General features: G+C 40.3%; 1 protein-coding gene and 1 long non-coding RNA gene across 2 annotated transcripts in view; one reads left to right on the top strand and one right to left on the bottom strand.

Annotated features, from left to right (window-relative positions):
* Window positions 1–10,226, bottom strand: part of CAP2 (cyclase associated actin cytoskeleton regulatory protein 2) — a 96,849-nt gene extending 86,623 nt beyond the window's left edge. The window contains 1 exon segment of the mRNA XM_038391436.2: window positions 9,968–10,226. The gene's annotated coding sequence lies outside the window, so the exon portion shown is untranslated.
* On the top strand, window positions 2,220–15,036 carry LOC122458402. Its single transcript, XR_006278446.1, has 3 exons — window positions 2,220–2,333; window positions 7,335–7,442; window positions 14,884–15,036. It is a non-coding gene; the product is annotated as an uncharacterized LOC122458402 (long non-coding RNA).
* Window positions 15,037–15,266: the final 230 nt, after the last annotated feature.

Here is a 15,266-nt window from a genome sequence, read left to right as displayed (position 1 = left end):
CGTGACTGGGGACCAAGGAACTAGAAGCAAAGTCAGTGGATTCTACAGGAAAAAACCCTAGGAACAGACATTTTCAGGAAAAAACGTTGGTCAAGGTTTATATTTTGTTCTTATTTATGTTAGCAACAAAGGCAAATCCTTGACGTGGGTAAGCTTGGACTAGATCCACTGTGCATGGTGCTGGGTGGGAACTCAACCTGCCTACAATAGATGTGTACATTGTTCTTTTTGCAAAATGTAATCTGCATATTCAGTGAGTGAGTTGTTCAGAAACATTCCAAAAATTGTTTGTTTTTTATTTTGTCTGAATGAAATAAGATAGGTGGCACCAGGAGAGCTTCCACAATGTACAAGATTTTGTGAAAACATAAGAACTTTTTCTTAAAATAAGTATTGTACACCCCTAAAGAAACTACAGACTCGCTTCCTTCCACATTCTACACAAATCTCATGTGCTAAAGTCTAAAACTCAAGTTGTAAAAGACTCTAAAGTGAGGTTGGGCTAACTCATCATCTTGAAATAAGGACCATCTACAGTCTAAGTCAAGACAACTATCTGATGTAAAAAACACAGCTTTCTTTTTCTTCCCAGTAAAGACATAGCCTACCTGAGCCTGGAGAAATCTTGGAACAATATCTCTGAAAGGTGCTCACTAGGGTGTTAACTCAGATGCCCAGTGATGATCATTTAAATATTAACGCTGTTAACTATTTCATGCATGTAAGAAAGGAGAGGGGGATCACAGACTTGCACAATTTACTGTGTTATCTCAATTTGGTGTCACAAGTGGGTGGTGTTGACGAGGGGTCACCATTTATTTTTTCTCCAAGCCCAAGGAGCCTAGCACAGTCTATGGAGACATGGGCAGAGCATATTTTATAGGCAGACATTGAAACAGAATGACCATTCCTTCCCCTACCCCCATCTGACCTCTACCTACAAATATACTTATGTCTGTAACCTAGGAAAGAACAAAACTGCAGAATAACTTCTCTGGACACTCTTCATCTCAAACATTTTCCAACATAGCAGACAAAGAAAGAGCAGCACAAATGGGCCTGCTCCTACCATCATTCTGTGTGGCTGACAGGAAAAAAACATATTGCTTTGTCTCAAGTTGAAACAAGCTGTAATGAGTCCATGACAGTAAGTAGCACAGTGACATAAGAAAATAAAAAAGTGAAAAAACATTATGACAATCAGAAGAGCAAAGATTCCAGTTCTGAAAAGAGGAAAGATAGTACCCTCTTAAGTATAGTTTTACTCTGAAAAGTAACTATAAAATAGTGTCATAGGGTTCCATGTTTAGTGTGCCTTTTTGATTCCTTACCATATTCACTCAGTTTAAAATTTCAAAGATGGTTGTTTTTTTCCTAGCTGCCAGCCCCTTCAAAATCAGCCTGGGATCTGAAAGTCAAGCTGCGTCCTTTCTTTCTCACATATCTCCACCACACTACAGATAGTGCAGGGCAAATTCTGCCCTCGATTGTTCCTGTACAACCTCATGAGATGCAATTTGGAAGTTGTGTGACTAAATCCCTTGCACTGCTTGGAGAAAACACTATCATAGTCTTCAAATTATAGTGGCCCATGCATTTGCTCTCTGATAAGATGTAACTGAACTATAAAATATACAAACCAAGCCTCCAGTATTCTAAAAAGGTAGCATCTTAAAGCCAACCATGAATTTATTACAGGTTTAGAGTAGTATGTAGCAGTCTATATCAGGAAGGCTTTTTTCATCTGCTAGCTAAGAAAGCAATACAACATATACTAAGTTAGGAGAAACATCCCAACATGTTCCTGGAATTCTTCTCAAACTGGAGAAGCATCCAATCATAGTTTAATTGTCATAAAACACAGCAAATGTAAGATGGAAATGCAAAGAATAGCTACTTTCCCCTGTTATTGACATGTAATCTTTAAATTGTTACAGGTGTGTTGGCATTTCCTGGTGAGGAACTCAAATCTTTGCTGCTCCCCACACTCAGGTTGTCCATAAAATGTGCCAGCCAATGCAATGGCTTACGGTTTTAGGGATTAATTCCCAGTCAGAGACACTAAGGTGGGAAAAGGGGAGAGGAAGAATGGGACTAATTAAGTGCAGCAGAACCTATTTAGTTTCATTACTTGCAAGGGGGCGGGAGGGAAGAGGAGTAGGAGGAAGAAAAGGAAAAGAGCATGGGTAGTGAGTTTGCTTCACCATAAAGCATGAGTGGAAGGAGGAGACAAAATGGTGATTTCTCTCATAGAAGACAGTGAGATAGGAACAGTGTGTTTGCCAGAAGCTTGCATATGGCATGTTAGAGAAACAGAAGTGCTACCTTGTATGGTTAGTACTTTGTTTTTATGTTAACTCCACGGAAAGAATGTAGCTAGAGACATGCCAAATTAATGTCAATTTAGATTAAACAAGAATCCCTGCAATAAAACCCTACCTAGAGAGAGGGTTACTTTGTACTCAAAGCTGAGCCTTTGGTGACCTTTCTTCTAATTTTGCCCAATGCTTCTATATCCTGGGAAATTTCCCAAAATCTGGGAATTTTTGAGTAAAATGTTTTGAATGAAAATTCCCAATTTCCCCAGTTGAAACATTTTACTCAAAAATTCCCAGATTTTGGGAAATTTCCCAGGATATAGAAGCACTGCTGGGAATTTTTCACCAGATTTGGGAAGATTTGGGAAATTTTTAGGGCTAGGTTGGGAAAAGTTGGCATCATGATATAGAAGCACTGATTTTTCCCTTGGCCCTGCAGCAGGTTGTTTTAGGAACAGCGCTCCTAGTGTAGAGGATAGCTGTCTGTAAAAATGTTATAAATATTTTTTTTTAAAATTATGCAATGCTCTTGCATTTTTATAGCATTTTGATTTTTTGCCAACATTTTGACTAGTCTTATCTGCCTTGGAAAAAACTAGGCAAAAAATGTGTGCGTGTGTGTGTGTGTGGGGGGGGGTGTTTTGGTTAAAATTTGAAATGGAAAAAATTGTCAGTGTTTGAAGCTTTTGACTGGTTCTAGTATGGTACAAAGTATAAAGGAACTTTCATATCTGTATCCTGATGGATACAGATGATGGAAACTGATGTTCTATTAATGAAAATGGGTCTTTTAAATATTATATATATAGTCACAAGATGGTATCCAAAAGGGTTTTTTCTGTGAGCTACACTCTTCAGGTACAGTGTTAAGTCTTAAAAGCCTTTTTATCAGAAGAGACCTCTATGGAGAAGGGAAAATCCTGACCTTTCCTTGTTTTCTCCTACTTATCCCCAAGTTTTTTTCCTTTGTTTGACTTCATAGAGTTGGTATGCAAATTGACTAGTACTGCAGAGCCTATCTACTGTGTGTTTGGTTTTTCTGTCACTTTTCCTCTTTTCTGTGTTTTGTCCAACAGACTAAAGTTTAAAAAAAAAACATTCAAAAGGACAGTGTGGCATTTTATATTTTGACAGTATTTTATATTGGGAGAGCTTTCATTTAAAAAAATAAAAATCCCATCCAGCAAAACAGAGACTAAGATTAGAAACACATCTTAAATTTCTTATCACATCCCAATTTAGTTTCATATAACTACAGGTAAGCAATAGCACATGCCAGGATAATTATTCAAGAATCTGTGTATGCACACACTGTGCTGAGGTCTTTGAAATATTTTACTGATTCACATTTTTGAATACAGTATGTGCATATATATTTAGTATGCCTTCAAATAGCAGTTCATTCTCCAATTACACATGAATATCCAGTTGTTTTAAAAAAACCACTCCCATCCAGAGCTGAGTAATTCTTAACACTTTATCAATGGTGATGACAAAGAAAAGTTCATTATTTAATGATCTACTATAGCAATCAAGGATTGCTAATTTGATGGAGTTAAAATAAGGAAGGCAACCCATTTCCTAGTACATCCTCCTAATCACTTATGCTACATTTTATGTCACTGTTCTCCCAGTTCTTGCCTTATCTTTTGTCTGGTTTTACTTGCTTCTCTTTGTGACAATGAAGTGTAAGATTTTAAGTATTTTTCCCATCAATAGATATACTGTGTTCTTAGGCACCCCTTTGCCATGTATTAGCATAATACTTTTCAAGTAATCAAACATTCTATAGGGCTTGCAAGCTACTTAATTACATACCACAAGTCCAATTACTGTATGCAAGCAAAATGAGCTGCTGAACTTGGAGAATATACTGCATACGGCCACAGATGTTGAAGCTGGTGAAGTATGACTACCTCATCCAATAAGATTGAATGGTAAAATCCTTAACTAAATTAGTTAAATTAATCTATCTAAGTTGTGCTTTTAAAATGCATTTGTGCTATTTAAAAGGGTATGCTTCCCAAAGCAAAGAAGCTGTCAGTGTTTCACTTCTTTAACCAGACAGAATTATGGCAAACAAACAAAAAAATCATGGAAGGCAAGAAGACATTAGCCTCTAGGCAAAACCTCCAGAATTGGCAACAGTTAAGTTGCTGTTACTACCACTTAGGACAAACTTGATCGTTTCTCTATAGTATACCCTAGCTCTCGAGAATATCCATACTCTGTCAAATCCTGCATTCCTCATTCAAGTTTGTTTTATTCAGACAAAATGTGCTGTCAATGGGTAATCTTTTCTAAATCATAGACTATCAAGGTCGGAAGGGACCCCCCGGAGGTCACCTAGTCCAACCCCCTGCTCAAAGCAGGACCAATCCCCAACTAAATCATCCCAGACAGGGCTTTGTCAAGCCTGACCTTAAAAACCTCTAAGGAAGGAGATTCCATCACCTCCCTAGGTAACCCATTCCAGTGCTTCACCACCCTCCTAGTGAAAAAGTTTTTCCTAATATCCAACCTAAACCTCCCCCACTGCAACTTGAGACCATTACTCCTTGTTCTGTCATCTGCTACCACTGAGAACAGCTTAGCTCCATCCTCTTTGGAACCCCCTTTCAGGTGGTTGAAAGCAGCTATCAAATCCCCCCTCATTCTTCTCTTCTGCAGACTAAATAATCCCAGTTCCCTCAGCCTCTCCTAATAAATCCTGTGCTCCAGCCCTCTAATCATTTTTGTTGCCCTCCTCTGGACTCTTTCCAATTTGCCCACATCCTTCTTGTAGTGTGGGGTCCAAAACTGGACACAGTATTCCAGATGAGGCCTTACCAATGCTGAATAGATTACTCAAGATTTAAGAGAGACTGGGCAGGAAATCCTCCTGCAAGTTCAGGAGGCAGGTAGGGAGGGGATAAGTAGCTACTTTGCCGCTATTAATACTGCACTCCATGGGCTGTATCAGCTGTTGCTTCACAAAGCCCGATTCAACTCCCACTAAAGTCAGTGGAAAGACTCCAAGTCTCTTCCAAGAGATTTAAATCAAGTTCTAAGTGAGGCCTGTGGCATACTAACTGACCACTCTCCTAGCTCACTTCCCTCCACACTCAAATCCTCTTTCATGCTACCACAGAGAAACATACCATGGATTTGTGGAGCACTCCTCTGTCCTGCCCCTGTGATCCTAGTACTTAGGGATGGGGGAGGGGGCTTTCTGCAAAAGGAGGTAGAATAACATCATTTGACTCTGACTTACATTAATGAGAATTGGTCCATTTCTGTAAGAGAGTTAGAGTAGACTTTTTAACTGGTAATAGTGGATTGAGAAAGGAGGATGGAAAACAGTTACCATGTATATACTCAATGATCCAATAAATTTCACAATCAGAAAATGAGGACAGTTCAGCCATATCATAATTATAAAATCCATCACTCATGGACCACATTTAGCCTGAACTTTATAAGCAGAGGAAGCACTTCATTCAATATGGGAATGCAGCCACTTCTGGTATGGAATACAGCATTGGTCTAACAACTCACAGGAGTTTAGAACAAGCAAAGAATACTGCCCTATCCTGTTGAAACTACAGAAGAAATGGCAGTTGGAAGAATGTCTGGAATAGGGCTAGGACATGGGGGCTACCATTATTACTCTTGCAAAAAGTGTGGTGCTCATTACTGATCACAAGTAATCAGGCCCCTTTTTCATGTCTCATTCCAAAGACAAAGGCTCTAACAGTACAATATCTCCAAAACTATGCTGGGCATGTGTTTGCTTCTGACACAGAATGAAGAGTGCCACCTATTGAATTACCAACAACATTTCTTATAGCACCTTGGTTTCTATTTGAAGATCTTCCCTCTTAATAGTGACCAAACTCAACTTTACTCTGTTTATGAGAACTAACAGCTATATATCCCAGGGTGACAGAGTTGTACGCAACTTATCCCATGTCAGAGTTTCAATGTGTGGAATTATGAACTCCAGAATGACCAAGTTAGCCCTGATTAAGTCTTGTTTAACTTGACCATTTGTACAGTTAACCTTTTCTAATACGGCTGCTCTGATTGACATGAAATCTTTATATGGCTGAATTGTTCTTTTCCCTAAACCACTGGTGGTTAGGTGCAGAATGTGTTGAATCATTGCTTATCTTGCTTCAGAAAAGTAGCACCTTAATATGTAGTTACACTGATGGAAAAACTGGACTGAAATATTACAAATCCTATGCTGTAATAGGATTTGAACTCACTGCTTGGAACTAAACCACATACTTTAACCAATTATGTAGTTGTCCATTTAACTACCTTTTAACTAGGCCACAAACCTTATTCATTGGGCCAGTGATTCCCAATGCACAGCAGTACCTGCACATCAGGCTTTTATAATTAGGACTCTTGACTGTTCCTGCCAGCATGAGTCTTGAGGTGCTAAAGACCACCAGCCACCATTGACTCAACACTTCACAAGAGTGAGTCACTCTCTTGTATGTGTGTTAACACTCGATGGAACCATTAGACTGAAGTCTCCAGGAGCTCAAGCGCCACTGTAAGTAAATACATGTATAGATGAACTAGAGGAACATACAAAGACTTAGAGCCCGAACAAACTCTCACTGATTTCTATAGGAGTCAGACTGGGCCCTTAGTCTGAAACTATTATCAGTTTTCCAAAAGATTTGGGAACTCTTGGTATAGACTAGACAGCTTTGATCACCATTCATGGGAATTTATAACTGTTAATTAAGCTATACAAAAGAATTTTTCTTTTGCATTCCAAATACAAGAGAAACAACTAGAATTAAGAGGAAAGAATTTTCAAAAATTGAATAATGTAGCCAAAGCTCTTCCTTAGTTTGTTATAAGATCTATGTGCCTGAAAACTGAGTTCAAATTAGGGTTAACTTGCTGGGTTTTTTGCCTAATAAATGTGAGAAGTAAAGGAACTTTCCCAATTTTTACCTATAAAAATGTCTTACTAAGACACACCTACTAAAATTATCTTTTTTTTTTTTGCAGGTGATTTTTAGAGCAATGAAGTCTGCATAAATCAACAAAGAACATTCCATTAAAGCTATTTGGCATGTCAGCATTTTTCCTCGATGGATCTCAAAGCATTTTACTAAGGTGAGTAAATGTCCTTATTCCTTAAAGATTGTAAACTGAAGTACAGCAAAATTAAATGACTTGCATCAAGTCACACTGGTAGAGTCAGGCACAAAATATGGGTGCCCCGACTTCCAGTCCTCCTGCCCGCTCCACTAAGCCACATTCTTTCTCCAGTGTATGATAATTCAGGGTAAAGTCCCAGATTCCCATCAAATTTAGTCCTGTATAGGTGGTAATTTTAGTGTTCTTTTGGAGCCATTATCAGGATTTTCAGTTATTGCTCTTGCAAGAGAGATTTAGGTGAGTTATGGTTTCGAATGTGGAAGTCTGATACGAACATAGGTAAACAAATATTTCTTTGTTTTCATTTTGGTTAATATAGGATCTTCGTATACCAAGATCACTCACCATTAGCTATAGGACTGAGGATACTATGCATTTTTTTCCACTGAAGTATTTGCCATTGTCTACAATGGATGACCAAGCCATGTAATGTGTTAGACCTACTATAGTAAATAATGCACGCCTTTTTCATTTTTATTTAACAGAGAAAACAGATTTTATTCATTACTCTTGGAGTTCTGCATGTGCACCATCTAGATCTGAGCAGTGCTCGCTTTCTTGAGGGAGAAGAGGTTGATGGATCACAGAAATAGTCTAAGAACCCTGTAACATTTTATTACAACAAAGATCTAAAATGTCATACTATTCTACACATCTGGCTTCTCTATAGAAAAAGCACTGTTTATAGTATTACATTGTTTAAAAGCTTCTCCCCCCCCCATTCAATTTTGTTATTGAATCCTTGTTTTAAAGTTTATAGTGTTAAACAAAAGCTAAAGAAAACTTTACTGTTCTGTGAGCTGTAAACAAAAGAAAAACCTGCTTCAATATGTCTGCGGCATAAAAATTAGCATGTGAAAATGTTCACTTTGCTAATGTATTAATAACTTATGCAATAAGGACAACTTTGAGAAACAGTATTTAAGAGCTTGCAATTTTGTGGGGGTTTTAACCACCCCCACCATCTACAATATACTTTTAAAAATGCCATTCACTCCCTGAAATATGAATGGTTTGCAGATAATGGTTTCATAGAACAATGAAGCATGGTACCCACTGAACCAAAGATCACTTTTGTCTTTATCTCCTGCAGCATTTTTTAAAAACACAGTAGTCCCCCTTTTTTAAAACAACTGTTAATATAGCTGCCTCTAGATCAAAGTATATTCTCTCATTGTATTAGTAGAACACATTTAGATAATGGAACTTTGGAAGTCATTTTTTCAAAAGTCCTTTATTTAAAAAATATGCTGATGAAATTTGGTCTGATTTGGTATCAGACATCAACTGTGTTCGTCTGTTGCAAATATATGGCTCTAAATTACCAGTCATTTAAAAAAAAACACCACATTTATTTTATAGTCTTTCAGGTGGGCTCATGATCAATTCTACTCTGCTATTGTGCAAAATGAATCTGTTGAGAGCATTCCTTTAAAATGTTCATTTATTTCAAAATGCAAGGTGGCTTTGAGTTCCTTGATTCTTCTCTGTTGCTCTCCTTCTCTCCCTCCCCTCCCCCTTTGGTTTTGTAGCATCCCTATAAGCAGGGAGTCTCTGTCCTCCCTTTCGCTAGGATATCCTAAACTGCTCTTTAGCCCTTTGCTTGCCACGCAGCTATACCTGTAGGCTAATCACTAACCTAAGACTCTTGTCACCTAACATTTTGCTTCTATGGCTCTAGGTGTTCCCTGGCACAATTTGAGCCTAGGCACCATCAAACAGCCCTGGCTCCTGAACAAAATTAGCCGATCTTAGTCTTGCACTGCCCGAATCAGCAGGGCATCACTTGACACCATCAGATCTAAAGGCAGAACCAGAGGGTTTCCGATAATCTCTTAGAAAGAGATGGTGATGCGGGGGTGGGGCTTCTAAGTCCAACACACTTTATGGCCATCTACCCTCAACAAGCCAAATCCTGCAGTGCTGCTCTCAGGGCTTCCCTCCTCCTCAGCTGAATACGAGGCAGAAAAGCAGAAGATGCAGGTACAGCTGTAATAATAAAAGCCCTGGTTCTCTGTAAGCGCGTCTCTACTGCTGCGTGCCGCTGTCAGCCTGGCTTCATGGGGGGGAGGGGGGTGAAGCGATGTTGGGGCTTCTCAGGGGGCTGAGCCGAAAGTTGCAGAGCGAACCGGGGCCCTGGCCAGCAGCAGGCCACAGCCCCAGGCAGAGCATGTGGGGGAGGCAGCGCCAGTGTGCGGAGCTGACCCAGATAGAGGAGGGCACAGGCGGCTCCGCCGCTACGCCGCCCCGCCCCAGAAGCCCGCCGGGGCAGCACTGCTTGGGGACCGTGGCGCAATAAGCCCCCTATCCCCGCCCCCCCCCAAGATGTCCTCTGCCGGCAGCAGCCGCTTGGCAACGCAGGGCCCCTCTGCACGGCCCCCCGGCAGCCGCCGCTCCGCCTCGCGCGCGTACACACACATACCGCCCCGCTCCGGACCGGCCCCCGCGGCCGGCTCCGCCGCGGGCTGCTCTGCAATTACCTGGCTGGAGGAGCCCCCGGCTCGCGTCCGCGCTGCGGGGATAATCCCTGGCCGCGGCCTCCTTCCCGCTCCCGGGGTCCGTCAGCCCGGCAGAGCGACCCGCACCGCCGCTTCCGGGAGCGCCAAATAAAGCCAAGTCCAGCGAGAGCGAGATGGAGAAAGACAGCAAAGGGCGGGGGGGGGAGGGGGGCTGCGTGAAAATGGAGAGCGAGAGCTGCCGCTCAGCAGCTCCGCCAACAGCCCTGCGGAAGCGGCGGCGAGGAAATGGAAATGTTAGCGCGGCGCTAGGGAGCAGGCAGCGTGGGAGGAGGCCGGGGAAAGTGGGCTCGCCAAGGGGAAAGACGGCGGGGGGGGGAGCAAGGCTCGGGGTAATACCTTGCCCTGAGTGAAAAGCTGGGCAAGGGAAAAGGAAATCTACTCTGGCTTGCTGCCCGGGGGCAGCCCTGCCTGCTCTTCCCTCTCTAATATGGAGACAAGCTGGGTGTGAGGTAATAATACCTTTTATTGGGCCAACCTCGCTTGGTGAGACGAGAGGCAAGCTTTGGAGCTCTTCTTCAAGTCGGGGAAAGCGTGCTCTGGAGAGCCGGAGTTTGTCTCTCTCTCAGCAACTGAAGTTGGTCCAATAGAAGATGTCACCTCGCTTAACTTGCCCCCGGTGAAGTGAGCGGTAGCTCAGGGAAGCTTACGCTCAAATAACTTTGTTAGTCGCTGAGGTGCCACAAGTCCTCCCCTCCTTTTTGCACTTACCTTCTCTCTCTCGTACCCTGGGACCGGCATGGGTGGCTGGACCCACACTGCACGTTTAGCGAGATACACAGCCCGGGCAGTGCCCTTCGTTTGTCTTTCAAACATAAGGGCAGGTTCAATCCCGGTGGAGTTCCACTGAAGTCAATGGAATTAGGCGTGCTCTATGCTAGAAGAGTTATAAGGGTATAAATATGTTGGTTAGTGCCACGGGGAGGAAGCAGAATGTTTTTAAATTCAGGAGGTCTAGAAAAGTCGGTTTGCCCCTAAAAGGAAAATAATTGCCTGACATAGGCATATAGTTAACCACACAGTTGGGATTTGTGGCAGTTTCTGTAGCTGTATGTACTGTATGTATGTATGTATGTATGTACTGTAGCTGTATGTATGTAGCTGTAGCTACATTTATATTTAAAAAGTCCTTATGTAACAATAAAGATGACTTTTTAGCATTCAGCGTTGGAACACTATAAAATATGGAACATAAAATGTTTGTTTTGAATTACATAAGTGTTAATTGGGATTAAGGAAACTATACATTAATGAAGTACAGTCTAACCAATTCAGCAGAGCTATATATTTGTATATGACAGGTTTCAGAGTAGCAGCCGTGTTAGTGTGTATTCGCAAAAAGAAAAGGAGTACTTGTGGCACCTTAGAGACTAACAAATTTATTAGAGCATAAGCTTTCGTGAGCTACAGCAATGCATCCGATGAAGTGAGCTGTAGCTCACAAAAGCTTATGCTCTAATAAATTTGTTAGTCTCTAAGGTGCCACAAGTACTCCTTTTATATTTGTATATGGTGAGATATAAGAAAATATGATAGAGAAAAGCTGATGGCAAATATCAACAAAAAATGGCTTGCAAGCCAAACTGTCATCTTGCTGGGTAGTGAATTAGTTCATAACTAACAGGAACTGGTGCTGCATCATCATATACACAATTATGAAAATATATCTATTTGGCTTGTTGGCCTTGATCAAACTCCTGCTGAATCAGCAGAGTGAATCCCATTTACTATACAGGTTTTAGGAGGGAAACAGATTAATATGAACTGAAGTATCGCAGATACTCACAGATAGAGAATAGAAACAAGACAAATGAAAAGAGGGAGACGAGAGAAAAGAAAGTATGGAGAAAGAGAGAGAAATGGAAAGATCAAAAGTTCACTGAATATATTACATTCTGAAAGATCCATTTGAATGTTCCTCTATAGTCTGGGGAGATAATAGGTTAATGCGATAGAAGGTTCAAGATGATAAAATGTAAACAGATTTCTTCCTTCCAAATGATGGAAAGTCCATTTGAGACAATGGAATACAGTCAAGATCAGAAGAGTTTTACAAACAAATTATTAAACAGTCATTTGTAAGCACCTGGAGGAAAATAGGGTTATAAGGAATAGTCATCATGGATTTGTCAAAAACAAATCATGCTAAACCAAATTAATTTCCTTCTCTGACAGGGTTTCTGACCTTGTGGGTGGGGAGAAGCAGTAGATGTGTTATACGTTGCTTTTAGTAAGGCTTTTGACCCAATTCTGCATGATGTTCTCAAACACAAACTAGGGAAATGTGGTCTAGACAAAGTTACTATAAGGTGGGTGCACAACCAGCTGAAAGACCATATTTAAAGAGTAGTTATCAATGGTTTGCTTTCAAATTGGGAGGTCATATCTAGGGGGGCCCTGCAGGGGTCAATCCTGGGTCTGTTACTCTTCAGTATTTTCATTAATGACTTGGATAATAGAGTGAAGAGTATACTTATAAAATCTGAAGATGACACCACGCTGGGAGAGGTTGCTAGCACTTTGGAGGAGAACATTAGAATTCAAAATGACCTTGACAAATTGGAGAATTGGTCTGAATTCAAGAAGATGAAATTCAGTAAAGACAAGTGCAAAGTATTTCACTTAGGAAGGAAACATCAGATGCACAGCTACAAAATGGGGAACAACTATTGAGGTAGCAGTACTGCTGGAAAGGAGCTGGGGGTTATAGTGGACCACAAGCTGAATATGAGTCATCATTGTGATGCAGCTGCAGAAAAGGCTAACTTGATGCTGGGGTGTATTAACAGGAGTGTTGTATGTAAGACAAAGGAGGTAATTGTCCCATTTTACTCAGCACTGGTGAGGCCCCAGCTGAAGTATTGTGGCCAATTCTGGGCATCACAATTTAGGAAGGATGTGGACAAATTGGAAAAAGTTCAGAGGAGAGCAACAAAAATGATAAAAAGTTTAGAAAACCTGACCTATGAGGAAAGGTTGAAAAAACTGTCCATGTTTAGTCTTGAGAAGAGAAGACTGAAGGGTGACCTGATAACAGTCTTCCAATATGTTAAGGGCTGTTATAAAGAGGCTGAAGACCAATTGTTCCCCATGTTCACTGAAGATAGGACAAGAAATAATGGGCTTACTGTGCAGCAGGGGAGATTTAGGTTAGATATTAGGAGAAACTTTCTAACTATAAGGGTAGTTAAGTTATGGAATAGGCTTCCTAGGGGGGTTGTGGAGTCCCCGTCACTGGAAGCTTTTAAAAACAAGTTGGAAAAGCACCTGTCAGGGATGGTCTAGGTTTGCTTGATCCTGCCACAGTGCAAGGAGCTGGACTTGATAACTTCTTGAGGTCCCTCCCAGCCCTGCGTTTCTATGAATCTATAAGCAAAAATGCAATACATCTAGCTAAGCACTAGGTTTACAAACATCACCCATTTGTATCATAGACTCATAGAAATTAGAGATGGAAAAGACCTACTAGGTCAATCCCCTTGGCAGAGTAGGATTGTTCACTTGGGTACCAAGATCATAGGTGCCCTATAAATATCAAAGATAGATATATAGTTCCCTATAATATATTTTCTAGTGCTTTGTTCATTCTGGTTTCGAACATCTTAAACAGGAGCTACAGCTACCAATAAAACAAAATAAATGAGAATGGGCATCCATCACTTCCTTTAAGAGAGGCCTTGTCTACACTTCAGGGAAAGATTGATCTAAGTTATGCAACTTCAGCTACGTGAATAACGTAGCTGAAGTCGATGTACTTTGATCTACTTAACTCGGGGTCCACACTATGCGATGTCAACTGAAGCTCTCCCATTGGCTCCCCTTACTCTTCTCGTTCAGGTGGAGTGCAGGGGTCAACGGAAGAGTGATTGGCGGTCGATTTAGTGGGTCTAGACCCACTAAATTGACGGCTGATGCATCAATCGCTGCACTTCGAACCCCCGGTAAGTGTAGAGAAGCCCAGAGTGTTGGATGACATCAACTGAGCAAAGGGAACAGCGACAAATGGTAAATTCAATAAGAGGAGAAAATGAATATATCATCATTGGAAATTACCTCAAAGTACAGAGGAAACCTAGTAGAAACAAAAGACCTAAAAGCAGGTATATGTCAAAATATACAGTCTTAAGAGCCATGTCCACTTCTGTTGCTATATAAATAATAAAAATAATATTAAAAGACAATACTAGGAAATAGAATTCTTATAATGGTTTTCTAAAGAGTAAAAAAGGACAAAAGACCTGCAAAATAAGTCTTATGAGCCTATTTGTAGTTTACAGAATACTGTATATGCAAATGTAATGAACAGATGACTCATTATAAACTATTTCAACCTCTCAAGAAAAAAAGTCAGGCTTTGGATCGCAATAGAATTGGTGATATGAAACTATATGGTATTGACTTCAAATGGAAATACATGTGTACTTAAGGATTGCAGGATCAGGCTATAATGGCTGAGCACTCTGCCCATGATCCAGCAAAACATTTATGCTTTGGTGCTTAACTTTATGCACATGAGTTGTTCCATTGACGTCAATAATTAATAATAATGATTACCTTTCAACATGTGCTTAATTATTTTTCTGGATTGTCAGTGTGTTCAGTCACTTTCAGGATAAAACCCTAAATCTTCAGAGAGACTTCAGTACTACTTATTAATTTATGGAGGCCTGACCTACAATTCTTACTCAAGCAAAACTCCCATTGAAATTAACAGGAGCTTTGACTGAGTTAAAAACTGCAGTAGTAGCCTCTTGCTAGAGAATTTATGAGATTAAATTTTAATGCTGCATGAAGTGTGTTGTACTGTATTTTAATGGATCATATTGAATATACCTTTGGTTGTATAAGCTTTTCATTTTACTTTTTGACTTTCCACACAGATTGTTGCTGCACCCAAGGCTTGCATACTTTAGTTCCTTTTCTGGAAGAAAGAGTAGTTCAGAAATTCTGAACAGATCTCACAATGAACTACAGAGTTTGTTACAGAGATATACTATGTCAAGCTCTATAAAATAAGAGAATTATATTCTATATAAAATACTATGATGCACTTTTTTTACCTGCATACTCATTTTTACAGAAAAGAAAACTGAGGAAAATGTTAAAAATCCTCTCCTCAATCCTTATAATAATTCACTGGAAATAAAATTACGAAGCATATGTTTGAATTTGTACTGTTGAAAAATTTTACCAATGACATAAGCCATATCTGAATGATAAATGAAACTTGGAAACAAACAAATATGGTTATTATTTACCTTGA

Source organism: Dermochelys coriacea, chromosome 2 (assembly GCF_009764565.3).
Source record: "Dermochelys coriacea isolate rDerCor1 chromosome 2, rDerCor1.pri.v4, whole genome shotgun sequence".
In the NCBI taxonomy this organism is placed as follows: Eukaryota; Metazoa; Chordata; order Testudines; family Dermochelyidae; genus Dermochelys; species Dermochelys coriacea.
Note: the sequence above shows the minus strand (reverse complement) of the source record. Positions and strands in the feature narration are given on the sequence as shown.